Below are 13666 nucleotides of genomic sequence, written 5' to 3'. Positions count from 1 at the left end.
GATCCATTTTGAACTTCTTCAAAATCTTGTGAAGGTATGTGCTTTGTGAAAGTCCTATTAAGCGTCTCGATCTATCCCTATAGATCTTGATGCCCAATATATAAGTAGCTTCACCGAAGTCTTTCATTAAAATATTCTTATTCAAGTATCCTTTTATGCTATCCACAAACTATATCATTTCCAATCAACAATATGTTATCCACATATAATATCAGAAATGCTACATAGCTCCCACTCACTTTCCTATAAATACAGACTTCACCATAAGTCTGTAAAAAAACATATGCTTTGATCACCTCATCAAAGCGTATATTCCAACTCCGAGATGCTTGCACCAGTCCATAGATGGATCACTGGAGCTTGCACACTTTGTTAGCACCTTTAGGATCGACAAAACCTTCTGGTTGCATCATATACAACTCTTCTTTAATATCCATTAAGGAATGCAGTTTTGACATCCATTTGCCAGATTTCATAATTATAAAATGCGGAAATTGCTAACATGATTCGGACGGACTTAAGCATCGCTACGGGTGAGAAAGTCTCATCATAGTCAACCCCTTGAACTTGTCGAAAACCTTTTGCGACAAGTCGAGCTTTCTAGATAGTGACATTACCATCAGCGTCTGCCTTCTTCTTGAAGATCCATTTATTCTCAATGGCTTGCCGATCATCAGGCAAGTCCACCAAAGTCCACACTTTGTTCTCATACATGGATCCTATCTCAGATTTCATGGCTTCAAGCCATCTGTCGGAATCTGGGCTTATCATAGCTTCTTCATAGTTCGTAGGTTTGCCATGGTCTAATAACATGACTTCCAGGACAGGATTACGGTACCACTCTGGTGTGGATCGTGCTCTGGTCGACCTACAAGTTTTAGTAGTAACTTGATCTGAAGTTTCATGATCATCATCATTTGCTTCCTCTCTAATTAGTGTAGGAATCACGGGAACGTTTTTCTGTGATGCACTACTTTCCAATTCGAGAGAAGGTACAATTACCTCATCAAGTTCTACTTTCCTCCCACTCACTTCTTTCGAGACAAACTCCTTCTCTAGAAAGGACCCATTCTTAGCAATAAAGATCTTGCCTTTGGATCTGTCGTAGAAGGTGTACCCAATAGTTTCTTTAGGGTATCCTATGAAGACGCACTTCTCCAATTTGGGTTCGAGCTTATCTGGTAGAAGCCTTTTGACAAAAGCATCGCATCCCCAAACTTTTTAAGAAATGATAGCTTAGGTCTCTTGCCAAACCATAGTTCATATGGTGTCGTCTCAACAGATTTAGACGGTGCCCTATTTAACGTGAATGTGGTTGTCTTTAATGCATAACCCCAAAACGATAGTGGTAAATCGGTAAGAGACATCATAGAGCGCACCATATCTAATAAAGTACGGTTACGATGTTCGGACACACCATTACGCTGTAGTGTTCCAGGTGGCGTGAGTTGTGAAACAATTCCACATTGTTTTAAATGAAGGCCAAACTCATAACTCAGATATTCGCCTCCGCGATCGGATCATAGAAACTTTATTTTCTTGTTACGATGATTCTCCACTTCACTCTGAAATTCTTTGAACTTTTCAAATGTTTCATACTTGTGTTTCATTAAGTAGATATACCCATACCTACTCAAATCATCTCTGAAGGTCAGAAAATAACGATACCCGCCGCGTGCTTCAACACTCATCGGACCGCATACATCGATATGTATTATATCCAATAATTCATCAGCTCGCTCTATTGTTCCAGAGAACGGAGTTTTAGTCATCTTGCCCATGAGGCATGGTTCGCAAGTATCAAATAATTCATAATCAAGTGATTCCAAAAGTCCATCTGCATGGAGTTTCTTCATGCGCTTTAGACTAATATGACCAAAACGGCAGTGCCACAAATATGTTGCACTATCATTATCAACTTTGCATCTTTTCACATCAATATTATGAATATGTATCATTACAATCGAGATTCAACAAGAACAGACCATTCCTCAAGGGTGCATGACCATAAAAGATATTATTCATATAAATAGAACAACCATTATTCTCTGACTTAAATGAATAATTGTCTCACAATAAACAAGATCAAGATATAATGTTCATGCTCAACGCGGGCACCAAATAACAATTATTCAGGTCTAAAACTAATCCCGAAGGTAGATGTAGAGGTAGTGTGCCGACGACGATCACATTGACCTTGGAACCATTTCCGACGCGCATCATCACCTCATCCTTAGCCAATCTTCGTTTATTCCGCAGCTCCTGTTTCGAGTTACAAATATGAGCAACTGAACCAGTATCAAATACCCAGGTGCTGCTACGTGTATTAGTAAGGTTACACATCAATAACATGTATATCAAATATACCTTTGTTCACTTTGCCATCCTTCTTATCCGCCAAATACTTGGGGCAGTTCCACTTCCAGTGACCAGTCCCTTTGCAGTAGAAGCACTCAGTTTCAGGCTTAGGTCCAGCTCTGGGTTTCTTCGTGGGAGCGGCAACTTGCTTGCCATTCTTCTTGAATTTCCCTTTCTTTCCTTTGCCCTTTTTCTTGAAACTAGTGGTCTTGTTAACCATCAACACTTGATGCTCCTTCTTGATTTCTACCTTCGTCGATTTCAGCATCGCGAAGAGCTTGGGAATTATTTTCGTCATCACTTGCACATTATAGTTCATCACGAAGTTCTAGTAGCTTGGTGATAGTGACTAGAGAACTCTTGTCAATCACTATCTTATCTGGAAGATTAACTCCCACTTGATTTAAGCGATTGTAGTACCCGGACATTCTGAGAACATGCTCATTGGCTGAGCTATTCTCCTCCATCTTGTAGACAAAGTACTTGTCAGAGGTCTCATACCTCTCGACATGGGCATGAGTCTGAAGTACCAATTTCAACTCTTGGAACATCTCATATGCTCCGTGGCGTTCAAAACGTTTTTGAAGTCCCAGTTCTAAGCCGTACTAAACTATTAAATATTCATCATATCGAGCTTGCCAAACGTTTATAACGTCTGCATCTGCTCCTGCAATAGGTCTGTCACCTAGCGGTGCATCAAGGACATAATTCTTCTGTGCAGCAATGAGGATAATCGTCAGATCACGGACCCAGTCCGCATCATTGCTACTATCATCTTTCAACTTAGTTTTCTCTAGGAACATATCGAAAATAGGGGAGCTATATCGCGAGCTATTGATCTACAACATAATTTGCAAATACTATTAGGACTAAGTTCATGATAAATTTAAGTTCAATTAATCAAATTACTAATGAACTCCCACTTAAATAAACACCCCTCAAGTTATCTAAGTGATACATGATCCAAATCAACTAACCCATGTCCGATCAAAACGTGAGATGAGGTAGTCATCAATGGTGAACATCTCTCTGTTGATCATATCTACTATATGACTCATGTTCGACCTTTCGGTCTTCAGTGCTCCGAGACCATGTCTGTACATGCTAGGCTCGTCAAGTTTAACCCAAGTATTTTGCAGGTGTAAAACTGTCTTACACCCGTTGTATGTGAACGTAGAGTCTATCACACCCGATCATCACGTGGTGCTTTGAAACGACGAACTTTAGCAACAGTGCATACTCGGGGAGAACACTTTTACCTTGAAATTTAGTGAAGGGGTCATCTTATAATGCTACCCTCGTACTAAGCAAAATAAGATGCACAAAAGATAAACATCACATGCAATCAAAATATGTGACATGATATTGGCATCATCTTGTGCTTTTGATCTCCATCTCCAAAGCATCGTCATGATCTTCATTGTCACCGGCTCAACACCTTGATCTCCATCGTTGTGTCGTGGTCTTCTCGCCAACTATTGCTTCTACAACTATCGCTAACACATAGTGATAAAGTAAAGCAATTACATGGCGTTTGCATTTCATAAAATAAAGAGACAACCCTAAGGCTCCTACCGGTTGTCGATATTACAAAACATGATCATCTCATACATCAACATATATCACATCATATCTTGACGATATCACATCACAACATGCCCTGCAAAAACAAGTTAGACGTCCTCTACTTTGTTGTTGCAAGTTTTACGTGGCTGCTACGGGCTTCTAGCAAGAACCGTTCTTACCTACGGCAAAACCACAATGGTGATTCATCAAGTTTGCTGTTTTAACCTTCTTCAAGGACCGGCCATAGTCAAATTCAATTCAACTAAAGTAGGAGAAACAGACACCCGCCAGCCACCTTTATGCAAAACTAGTTGCATGTTTGTCGGTGAAACCGGTCTCATGTGCATGGAAATGTAAGGTTGGTCCGGGCTGCTTCATCCCACAATATCGCCGAATCAAAATAAGACGTTGGTGGTAAGCATTATGACTATCACCGCCCACAACACTTTGTGTTCTACTCGTGCATATCATCTACGCATAGACCTGGCTCGGATGCCACTGTTGGGAAACATTGCATGGAAAATAAAAAAATTATATGCACATGCAAGATCTATCCATGGAGATGCATAGCTACGAGAGGGGGAGAGCATCTTCATACCCTTGAAGATCGCTAAGCGGAAGCGTTTATCAACGCAGTTGATGTAGTCGTACACCTTCACGATCCGTCCGATCAAGTACCGAACGTACGGCACCTCCGCGTACATCACACGTTCAGCTCGATGACATCCTCGCCTTCTTGATCCAGCAAAACAGGTGAAGCAGTAGATGAGTTCCGGCAGCATGATAGCGTGGTGACGGTGTTGGTGAAGAACAATCTCCGCAGGGCTTCGCCTAAGCACCACGGAAACTATTACGGAGGATAAACTAGAGAGGACCGGTTGCTGGCACACGGCTTGGTGAATCTTGATGTGTCTTGGGTGCTAGCCCTACCCCTCTATTTATATGTTGAGCCCTGGGGTCGAAACTTGGAGTAAAGCCTCCTTAAAGTCGATTTTTCCCGAAAGGCAAGAGTCCTTCTCGGACTCCAGGGCTAGACGCCAGGGTTTCCGGCGTCTACCCCCTAGACGCCAGGGTTCCTGACATCTAGCCTCTGGTCTCCGCAAAACTTCCTTTTACACTTTCCAAAAGCCTCGTGGGCTTTCCACTTTGGCCCAAATAAAGTGTTCTCGTACCCAAATATTTCGGGAAACATCCGGAACCCCTTCCGGTGAATTCTGGAACCCTTCCGGAGAACAAACACTATTATCCCATATATCAATCTTTACCTCCGGACCATTCCGGAGCTCCTCGTCATGTCTGTGATCACATCCGGGACTCCGAACAATATTCGGTCACCAACAAACATAACTCATATAATATTGTATCGTCAATGAACGTTTAAGTGTGCGGACCCTACGGGTTCGAGAACTATGTAGACATGACCGGGACACCTCTCTGGTCAATAACCATTAGCGGAACCTCGATGCCCATATTGGTTCCTACGTATTCTACGAAGATCTTTATCGGTCAAACCTTATGACAACATACGTAATTCCCTTTGTCTGTCGATATGTTACTTGCCCGAGATTCGGTCGTCGGTATCTCCATACCTAGTTCAATCTCGTTACTGGCAAGTCTCTTTACTCGTTCCGTAATACATCACCTCGTGACTAACTCCTTAGTCGTTTGCTTGCAAGCTTATGATGTGTATTACTGAGAGGGCCCAGAGATACCTCTCCGATACTCGGAGTGACAAATCCTAATCTCGATCTATGCCAACTCAACAAACACCTTCGGATATACCTGTAGAGCATCTTTATAATCACCTAGTTACGTTCTGACGTTTGATAGCACACAAGGCATTCATCCAGTATCCGGGAGTTGCATAATCTCATAATCGAAGGAATATGTATTTGACATGAAGAAAGCAATAGCAATAAAACTCAACGATCATTATGCTAAGCTAACGAATGGGTCTTGTCCCTCACATCATTCTCCTAATGATGTGATCCCTTTATCAAATGACAACATATGTCTATGGTTAGGAAACTTTAACCATCTTTGATTAACGAGCTAGTCTAGTAGAGGCATAATAGAGACACAGTATTTGTTTATGTATTCACACATGTATTTAAGTTTCTGATCAATATAATTCTAGCATGAATAATAAACCTTTATCACGAACAAGGAAATATAAAATAACAACGTTATTATTGCCTCTAGGGCATATTTCCTTCATTCACAGCGTCCAGAGTTGCTGGAGGGGGTGGCGCACCAAGCAGTGCATCAAGGACATAAGACTTTTGGGCAGCCGTGAGGATAATCCTCAGATTACGGGCCCAGTCCACAAAGTTGCTTCTATCATCTTCCAGCTTAGCTTTCTCTAGGAATGCATTGAAATTCAGCGGAGCTACTGCGCGATCTATTGATCTACAACATAATTTGCAAAGATAACTTAGACTATTGTTCAAGATAATGAGTTCAATTAATCATATTATCTAAGAACTCCCACTCAAATCGACATCCCTCCGGTCGTCTGAGTGTAACATGATCCAAATTCACCAACCCAAGTCCGATCATCACGTGAGATGAGGTGGTTTCAATGGTGAACATCTCCATGTTGATCATACCTACTATATGACTCATGTCCGACCTTTCGGTCTCTTGTGTTCCGAGGCCATGTCTGTACATGCTAGGCTCGTCGAGTTTAACCCAAGTGTTCCACATGTGCAAAACTAGCTTCCACCTGTTGTATGCGAACGTAGAGTCTATCACACCCAATCATGACATGGTGTTTCGAAACGATGAACTTTCGCAATGGTGCACACTTGGGGAGAACACAGTTTTATCTTGAAATTTTAGTGAGGGATCACATTATAATGCCACCGTCGTCATAAGCAAAATAAGATGCATAAAATGATTAACATCACATGCAAATCATAAGTGACATGATATGGCCATCAACTTGTGCTTTTGATCTTCATCTTAAAAGCACCGGCATGATCTCCATCGTCACCGGCATGACACCATGATCTCCATCATTGTGTCGCCATCGGGGTTTTCACGCCAACCATGCTTCTACAACTATTGCTACCGCTTAAAGATAAAGTAAAGCATTACATAGCGCTTAATGATTGACACGCAGGTCATACAATAATTAAAGACAATCCTATGGCTCCTGCCGGTTGTCGTATTCATCGACATGCAAGTCGTGATAATCTATAAAAAACATGATCATCTCATACATCAAATATATCTCATCATGTCTTCGGCCATATCATATCACAACACACCTTGCAAAAAAAGTTAGACGTTCTCTACTTTGTTGTTGCATGTTTTACGTGGCTGCTACAGGTAAGTAGTAAGAACCGTTCTTACCTAGGCAAAGCCACAATGGTGATATTCAAGTTGATGTTTAACCTTCTACAAGGACCACCTTTTTCGAAACTGATTCAACTAAGGTGGGAGAGACAGGAACCCGCCAGCCATCTTTATGCAACAAGTTGCATGTCAGTCGATGGAACTGGTCTCATGTACGTGGACATGTAAAGTTGGTCCGGGCCGCTTCATCTCACAATACCGCTGAATCAAGAAAAGACCAAGGAAGGAAGCAATCTGAAGATCAACACCCACAAACTCCTTTGTGTTCTACTCGTGATGTCATCTACGCATAGACCTAGCTCATGATGCCACTGTTGGGGAACGTTGCATGGGAAACAAAAAAAATCCTATGCTCACCAAGATCAATCTATAAGATGAACATCTACGAGAGGATAGATTGGATCTACATACCCTTGTAGATCACTAAGCGGAAGCGTTAAGAAACGCGGTTGATGTAGTCGAACGTCTTCGCGATCCAATCACGATCCATACACGAACTCCCGATCCAAGTGTCGAACGGACGGCACCTCCGCGTTCAACACATGTATGGCTTGATGACGCCTTCACCTCCTTGATCCAGCGAGCGATGGTGAAGTAGTAGCTCGAGTCCCCCGACAGCACAACGTCATGGTGGTGGAGAAATCTCAGCAGGGGTTCGCCAAGCCTAGCAGAAGATGGACCACGAGGGAGAGGAAGGCCAGCGTCGTGGCATAGAATGGATGCAGCTGCCCTCCCTCTCCACCTCTATATATAGGGGGTAGGGAGGAGGGGGAGCCCTAGGGTTTCCCCTAGGGTGGCAGCCACCAGATGGGGCGCCCCCTAGGGAAACCCTAGGGTGGCTTGGCCCCCAAGCCACAAGGTGGCCGGCCCCCTAGGTGGGCTCCCCCACCCCTTGACCGTGTGGGATAGGGTTTGGATGGCGCCACGTCCCTTGTGGGCTGGTGTGCACCCTTCCCTTGGCCCATGAGGCCCCCAACACTTGTCGCCCCCCCCCCCCCCCCCCCCCGCGACGAAAACCCAGTACCTCCCGGAACATTTCCGGAGTCCGAATCCCTTCATCCTATATATCAATCTTCACCTTCAGACCATTCCGGAGTTCCTCTTCATGCCCGGGATCTCATCTGGAACTCCGAACAACCTTCGGTCACCAACACAATAACTCAAATATACCTAGATCGTCACCAAACGTTAAGTGTGTAGACCCTGCGGGTTCGAAAACTATGCAGACATGACCGAGACACCTCTACGGTCAATATCAATAGCGGGACCTGGATGTCCATATTGGTTCCTAAATATTCTACGAAGATCTTTATCGGTCGAACCTCGATGCCAAGGATTCAGCTAATCCCGTATGCAGTTCCCTTTGTCTATCGGTATGTTACTTGCCCGAGATTCGATCGTTGGTATCTCTATACCTAGTTCAGTATCGTACCGGTAAGTCTCTTTACTCGTTCCATAATACTAGATCCCATGGCTAACTCTTTAGTCACATTGCTTGCAAGCTCATTGTGATGTTGTATTACCGAGTGGGCCCTGAGATACCTATCCGTCATACGGGGTGTCAAATCCCAGTCTTGATCCATGCCAACTCAACAGACACCCTCAGAGATACGTGTAGAGCACCTTTATAGTCACTCAGTTACGTTGCGACGTTTGATACACACAAGGTACTCCTACGGTGTCAGTGAGTTGCATGATCTCATGGTCATAGGAACAGATACTTGACATGCAGAAAACGATACCAATAAACTTGATACGATCATATGCTACATTTATAGTTTGGGTCTTGTCCATCACATCATTCTCCTAATGATGTGATCCCGTTATCAAATGACAACTCATGTCTATGGCCAAGAAACCATAGCCATCTTTGATCAACGAGCTAGTCCGGTAGAGGCTCACTAGGGACATGTTGTTGTCTATGTATCCACACATGTATTTGAGTTTCTAGTCAATACAATTATAGCATGGATAATAAACGATTATCATGAACAAGGAAATATAATAATAACCACTTTATTATTGCCTCTAGGGCATATTTCCAACAACATCCCCATCCCCCTTGTACCATAATGGGACTAGATTAGTTCGGTAAATGCCCTCATGGGGTAAGTTTTCACCCATCCTTATCCCCTAATTGATAAATTCCCCATGGGGTTCACTAGTACGAGGCCCCATTGCCATCATACGAGGGAATCTCCATTGGGTGGGCCCATGGCGACAGTCGGCCAAGCTAAAGATCCATGCCGAGTAATGATAGGGCCCAATTCAGCGGCGTCGGGGGTCATAGCCAGTGGTGAAGCAACCAGATCCAGCAACGCCATGACACAGGCTCAGTCGATTATGGCGGGCGTCGATCAGATCACCCGGAAAGTCAAGGGGGTCGGCCATGAAGCTGAGCATTACTACGCATTCCATTAGGCATTTAATTAGGTGTTACAACATGTAATAAGCAGTAATATAAACAGTCGACAAGAAGAAAGGGTTTGCATCCTTTTGTAACCCGATCAAGGGTTTGCATCCCTTTGTAACCTCATAGGCAAGAAGAAAGCCTAGCGGCCGGAGTGAAGTATTATCCTTTAGCAAGGGAGCCTGAACGTGGGTAAAATCTTTGTTATGTGCATCCATATGATCCTTCAACGTACTCTATGCCTCTCCATCTACACCCATATACTTACAGCCAGAGAAATACCCACGGCACCATCCCTACTCCTTTGTTTATTTTTCTTCTTGCAAGATTTAACATAAGACATGACATTCAAATCATCTGGGCTTCCTTCTTCCTTCGTAGGGGGATCCAACAGTGGTGCTCACTTTGTAGGCGGGACATGGACCAACTACATGACATGCTTGATTAAATGATCAATCATGACCTTTTTTTGTAGGTTTTCTATGGTTTTGTTTTTAGTTTTGTTCTCGATGGTTTTCTATGGGTTTTACTTTGACCATCAGTTTTGTAGGTTTATGGTCATTTTATTTTCATTTTTGGTTTCTTTTTTACCATTCTATTCTTCCTTTTCCTCTTTTCCCTTTTCCTTTTCCTTCTTTTTATTGTTTCCTCTTTTTTATTTGTGCTTCTTTAATTTGTTAAATACATATTGTCACATTCTCAGGTACAGGTCAAACATTTTTCATACATAAGTTAAATATATTCAAATACACATGGAATATATTCCAAATACATGGTGAACATTTTTTTATCTATGCGATGATAAATTTTTAAATATAAGGTGAACATGTTTCAAATATATGGTGAAATCTTTTTAAACACATGTTTAACATTTTTAATACATATCAAACATCGATGCAGAAAAACATATCAAACATTTTTCCAAAATACACGGAGAACGTTTTTTCAAATAAGTAGAACATTTTCAAATACGCAATGATAATTTTTAAACACATGTTGAACATATTTAAATATACAGCAATCTTTTTAAACACATGTTAAATATTTTGTCAATGCATGTCCAAGATTTTTCTAAACACACAGTGAACATTTTTTAGAACATGTTAATCAATTTTTGAAACAGTCGTTGAATATTTTTTAAATACATGGTTTATTTTTTTTAAATACATGTTGATCATATTTCCGAATACATGGTAAATATTTATTAAATATGTAGAACATTTTTTAGGCTATAGTTGAACAATTTTAAACACAGGTTGAACTTATTTTTAAATATGTGTGAGCACTTTTTAAAATACATGAACATTTAAAAAATACTAGGACCCTTTAAAAGTACGTGAACAATTTGTGTTTTATACCTAAAATATAGTGATCTTTTTACCAAAAAAGGTAATAGAAAAGAAACAAGCAAATTGTAAAAATGCTGACCAACTGCCGCTCGATCTTGTCAAAGACAACTATGTCAGTCGTGTCGGGATGAACTACTAAAAACGTATCGCTGCAGAACTTGTAGTTTGGCCCGACCCATAAAAAAGCGGCGTGACTGTTCTAGCCGAGAGCAACTTCTGGCTCGCAGCATGTGTTGTAGTTTGGCCCGACCCATAAGAGGAATTTCATATAGCTGGCGGAGCATTCTGAAGGGTGTTGAAATGCGGTGATCATGCAAGTGTCGGATTTGATTGATCCAGACTGGGATGGACAACTGTTGGAGGCCTTATTTTGTGAAGTTTATTTTAAAATATCATGGAATACCTTTGCGAGTTGGGATGGGAGACCATGTCATGTGGCACTTTGATCCGAAGGGGAAATTTCCAGTTAAGTCGGTGTATCACCGGGGAACTGTTCTGAGAGATGCTAAGTTGGGCAGAGATGTCGGTCCATCATCAACGTCAAGGCCTCGTAGGATGGACTAGAGCAGGTTGTGGAATTTGTCCATGCCAGGGAAAGTGTGTGTGTGTTCATATGGAGGTTCGCTCATAACAGCCTCCCTCTCTGTATGAACATTCAACGCAAGAAGGTGGAGTTGGATTCAAGATATCCATTATGCAGCAGATTAGATGAAGATGGAGGACACCTTTTTCTCAAATGCAAGTTTGTCAAGCAGGTATGGAGATCCCTTGAGTTGGAAGACACAAGAATGGCACTTGATAGAGTACACTAGTCCACATGCGGTTTTTGATCACCTACGGGGGATGGATAGCAGAAAAAAGGGATACAACTCTGATCCTGAATTAGCCGCCTTCGGCTATAGAGGGGGAGTTGTTTGTTTCGTCATGGACGCAGGCTCCAGACTGTATCTCGGCTCTGGTCGCCAGCGAGATCGCTGTGCGGGTTTAGTGAGGGAATGATTTGTTCCGGTTCAAAGAAAAAATTCTGACTTGCAACAGGCGAGCTATACATGCTCCCCTCTGAGACCTACTATTATTGCGCGGTACACGGCGGACAACGGGCAAACGCTCGCCTACCCCCATGCTTTAGGCCGGCCCATGTGAGCGGCGGGGTGCTCCATTTTTTAAATTTTCCTTTTTCAATTTTTAACTTAAGAAAATCTTCATAACTTTTTGAAAATTATTCAAAATCATCAAAATATTTGGGATTTCAAAATAATATTTTGAATTTCAAAAATTGCTAATGAATTAATTTTTTCCATATTTAAAGAAATATTCATTAATTTAAAAATATTGAGAAAATGTTCTAAATTTCCAAACATGTTCTAAGATATGAAAATATTCCATGGATTTAGAAATAGGAAAAAAGGAAAAAAATAAAAACTAAAACACAAATAGAGAAGAAACAAAGAAGAATAAGCAGATCAGTGAAGATTCCAGAACCTTCCAAAACCCAGTGGCTGGAAGATAGGGAAAGCCGAGTATGGGCCTGCCATACGCTTTCAGTTTTCTTTTATTTCTTTACTATGGTTGTTTTGGTTTTCTATTTTTCTTTGTTTTTAATGGTTTTCTTCGTTTCTTTCATAGTTTTACTGATTTTTCTTCCTTTTTTCGTTGTTTTTGTTTGGTTTTTTCTTGGTTTTCACTGGTTTTTTTCTTTTCCTTATCTTTCTTGGTTTTCTTTGTTCCGGGGTTCATTCTTTGCACTAGTTTTTATTCGGTTTTATTTTTTGTTTTCCTGTGTTTTTTGTCGATTTTCATCAGTTTCTTTTTTGTTCAACACATATTTTTTTTATCAGTACACATTCAACATTTTTCGTATATATAAGAAACAATTTTATATAGATTTTTAACACTTTCACAATACATGATTAACATATTCGAAAACTTATATTCTTATGTCTATTTTTCATTATATATGTTTTGATGTTTAATTTTTTTTCATACACCTTGTAAGTTTTTGTATACACATACTACATTTTCTAAAAAAATGTATGTTTTGATGCCTACATTTTTGCATAGATCCAGAACCTTTCTGAATGCAAGTTTAACAATTTTTAAATAAATGATTAACATTTTTCCTAATACGTTTTTCGATGTTAACTTTGTGTCATACACATTTTGCCTTTTTTATATAACTGTAACATTTATTATATATGTTTTACTTTTTTATAAGTACATGATCAACATTTTTGAAAAGACATGTTTTTTAACATTGTTGCTCGAATTTGTGTTAAACATTGTTTTTGAAATAAATGTTAAAACATATTTTTCAGATTGCATTAACATTTTTTTATAGTTGCACCATCATTTTTTTTAACACTGCAAACACAGTTTTTCACATTGCACAATTTTTTTTTCAGATGCTATCAACATTTTTCTAACACTGCACAAACATTTTTTTCAAACTGAAGTTTTTGAAATATGTGTATTTAGGATTTGTTTTGAAAGTATAATAAAAAGTAGAAACAAAGACAAGAAAAGGAAAATTCGAAATCGAGTAGACGAACGAACGAAAAACGATCGAGCGAACAGCGCCACTGGTGGGCCATTTCCACGTCCCTTCAGGCGAGCGGACGATTTG

This window comes from Triticum aestivum, chromosome 1D (genome assembly GCF_018294505.1).
Source record: "Triticum aestivum cultivar Chinese Spring chromosome 1D, IWGSC CS RefSeq v2.1, whole genome shotgun sequence".
Lineage (NCBI taxonomy): Eukaryota > Viridiplantae > Streptophyta > Magnoliopsida > Poales > Poaceae > Triticum > Triticum aestivum.
The sequence above is the reverse complement of the archived record's forward strand: the minus strand, read 5'-3'. Positions refer to the sequence as shown.